Source organism: Balaenoptera musculus, chromosome 10 (assembly GCF_009873245.2).
Source record: "Balaenoptera musculus isolate JJ_BM4_2016_0621 chromosome 10, mBalMus1.pri.v3, whole genome shotgun sequence".
Lineage (NCBI taxonomy): Eukaryota > Metazoa > Chordata > Mammalia > Artiodactyla > Balaenopteridae > Balaenoptera > Balaenoptera musculus.
Genome location: NC_045794.1, coordinates 91,107,719 through 91,110,884, shown reverse-complemented (window position 1 = coordinate 91,110,884; position 3,166 = coordinate 91,107,719). Strand labels below are relative to the sequence as shown.

The 3,166-nt window shown below is 41.7% G+C and overlaps 1 pseudogene; it reads left to right on the top strand.

The window, feature by feature from the left end:
* Positions 1 to 325: 325 nt before the first annotated feature.
* On the top strand, positions 326 to 434 carry LOC118902895 (annotated as a pseudogene).
* Positions 435 to 3,166: the final 2,732 nt, after the last annotated feature.

Sequence of the window (3,166 nt, the reverse complement as noted above, 5' to 3'; positions counted from 1 at the left end):
ATACCTTCCTCGGAATGAAAGCAAAGTACAGAAAATTCTTACATATCCAGTGTAATTCACCCACTCCAATCCGGTCAATTTATTGTGACCCCCGTGTAAGACACTGGGGATACAAGAAAGAATAATACCCTATCCTTTCCTTCTAGGAACAGGTTGAGGTGAGAAGAGGAAAAGAGAAGTTGCATTCTAGAATCCAGAGTGTGAGAGAATTTCAAGAAGGATGTCCAGTGAGCAGCAGCAAAGGCGTCTGAGAACACTGCTAGAGTGGCAGTGAAAAGGGTCCACTGGATTGGGCTGAGCTCATTCACTCTATAAATGTTAGTTGATTGCTTCTCAGCCTTTTGGCTAAGACCAAGTGTAGTATCTGCTCTTATCAGTTTAATATAAATATTAGTTGAGAAGTCACAATGTGCTAGGCCCTGTGTTGAATGCTAGAACACAGAATTAGTAAGTCTCCTGGATCTCAAAGAACAGGCCAGTGGGAGAAAATAGACATCGAAATATAGCAATACAGTGTGAAAAAGTGTTTTGATGGAGGTTATTGGTCTCCTTACAAAGTGTGCTTTCAATGGAAAGAGAGCCAGAGCAAGAACAAGACTGCTGCAGGATGGATAATGAGGGAAAGATAAAGATAATAATAGTAATTGAGGAGAAGAAGAAATCAGGGAGCAGCTTGAGGCGAAGGTTGAGTTCTGGGAAGTTTTCGGCTTGTTTTGTCTTTGCTTTTATTTTGGTATGTATTTTTCCCAAATTTCACAGTATGTTTGAAGGTTACCGGAAGAAACCAGTAAAAAAGAAGAGCTTGGGCTTCCTTGGTGGCGCAGTGGTTGAGAATCTGCCTGCTAATGCAGGGGACATGGGTTCGAGCCCTGGTCTGGGAAGATCCCACATGCCATGGAGCGGCTGGGCCCGTGAGCCACAACTACTGAGCCTGCGCGTCTGGAGCCTGTGCCCCGCAACGGGAGGGGCCGCGATAGTGAAAGGCCCGCGCACCGCGATGAAGAGCGGTCCCCCCCCGCGACGAAGAGAGGCCCCCACTTGCCGCAACTAGAGAAAGCCCTCGCACGAACCGAAGACCCAGCACAGCCAAAAATAAATAAATAAATGAAAATAAAAGTAGCTATAAAATTTAAAAAAAAAAAAAAAAAAAAAAAAAAAAAAAAAAAAAAAAAAAAAGAAGAGCTTGAAAGTAGAGGGGGGGAAAAAGCAATAGCATTGCCTCCTGGAAGGGAACTGGATCCAGGACACATGAGGAGGATTTATTTGGAAAGGAGTGGGGACCACTTCTTCCTCTGAGCAGGAAAGAAAGGAATAAACTGGGGCAACTGCTCATATTTTTTAACCAAATATCTGAACACAGAGCAATTTGTGTTACTTGGGGTCAAATAGAGGCAGTCTAGAGAGATTTACTTCGGATTCAAAAATATTGCCATTTCCAGTTATTTCTAAAGTTTACTGGAAGAACAAAACAGAATTATTGAAATTGGGAGCTTCCAGGAAAGCGCTGACATGTGTTTGCTTGTATATTCTTTTTCAGAGATGGATGTGAGGGAAGTTGAGAGAAATCATGGCAGCATGTCTCCATTTTCTTGGTGGGGTTAGAATAAGGTCATCTGCTGAGAGTAGCAGGGTGCAGTGAGGCAGGTAACTTTCAGGAGAAAGGCAATGAGTCGGATCAACCGACACAAAGGTGGGAAAGGGTGCCAATCAGGGGTCATCTCCCCAATTACTGGGAACATCTGAACAGGGATTTATATATTCTGGGATAGAGGCTAAAGAGGTCATGCTGGTTTGCGGCAAGCCTAATTAGGAAAGCTAATCAGATGCAAAATTATCCCAATGAATTCATGCGTTCCAAAGTTCAAAAGTTATGACTTGAGGGTTACCTGCTCTTTTGGACCCTGTATGCTGCCAACTCTCCTCTGTTACTGCAGATAACTGTGTTAGTGCCATAGAGTGTCTCTATATACAAATGTGCAAGGCATGTCTCACTTTTCCTGGGTGCCACTTGTCTCTAGGCTAGCTTGTTGTCTTGAAAAGAGTAGTACTTGTGTTTGTGCCTGGAAGAACCGCACAGCCAGACAAGAAGGCTACCAAGCCTTTGACGGTGTGTGAGTGATATGTGTACCATCCTCATTCCTAAAAATACGTACTCTCCATCTCCAAAAGTCAGCTCCAAATACCTCGTATTAAAATATGCTTTCTTATTTGCTAGGAGCAAATAGTTGAGGGAGATAGTTGACATTTTTATAGTTTTCCTTTCTTCCCAGTAAAATTTAAAATGACTGCACTAAAAAAGACTCACTGGCTATTTTATTCATAATCTTGATGTAGTTAAAAAAAAAAAATATCCCAGTACAGGTTTTGGAGTTGGACAGTTCTAGACTAGAAAGTCAGCTCTGTTATCTGGGGTGTGTTAAGTTTGCTGAGCCTCTGTTTTGTTCTCTGTATTTTTGGGCTAACTATACATACACAAATATGTGCACAGAGTGTGTTGACAGACAGTAGAAAGATAGATGCTTGATAGAGAAAGGCGGACAGATAGATAATAGAGATGATGATGATGCAGATAGATAGATACTATGATAGATAGATAATAGACAGTGAAGGAGAGAGAGAGAAGAAGAAAAATGCACATGTAATTCAAAGTACGCTAGTTAAGAGCACAGGCTCTAGAGTTAAACTGCCTAAATTAAATCCAAGATGTTTCCGTTACTAACTATGGGAACTTGGGAAAGTTCTGCCTCATAGGATGGTTATGGAGATTAAACTCAATAAGCCTTTAAAATCCCTCGCCCATAGCCATATTAATAACCAATAGTTATTGCATGCCTATTTTGTGTCAGCGTCCAAGCTAAGCAATCTATGCACAGTAACATGCTTAACTCTCCCAAGATCCCCACGAGGAAAAAATGTTCCCCATTTTCAGACAAGAGGATGAGAGTCCAGGCAGCATGAATAGCCAGGAGGTCTATGCATTGCCCAGCCCCATGGCTGCCATCCACAAATGGAAATTAAGTAACTTGCCCAAGATTATATGGGAAGCAAATAGTGGATCAATTACTTAAATCCAGGTACACCTAATATCTAAATAAATTTGTGTTTTTAACCCCTAAACACCTTCTACCATAAGCACTATTTATTATGTTACCCAAATTAGGCTGGT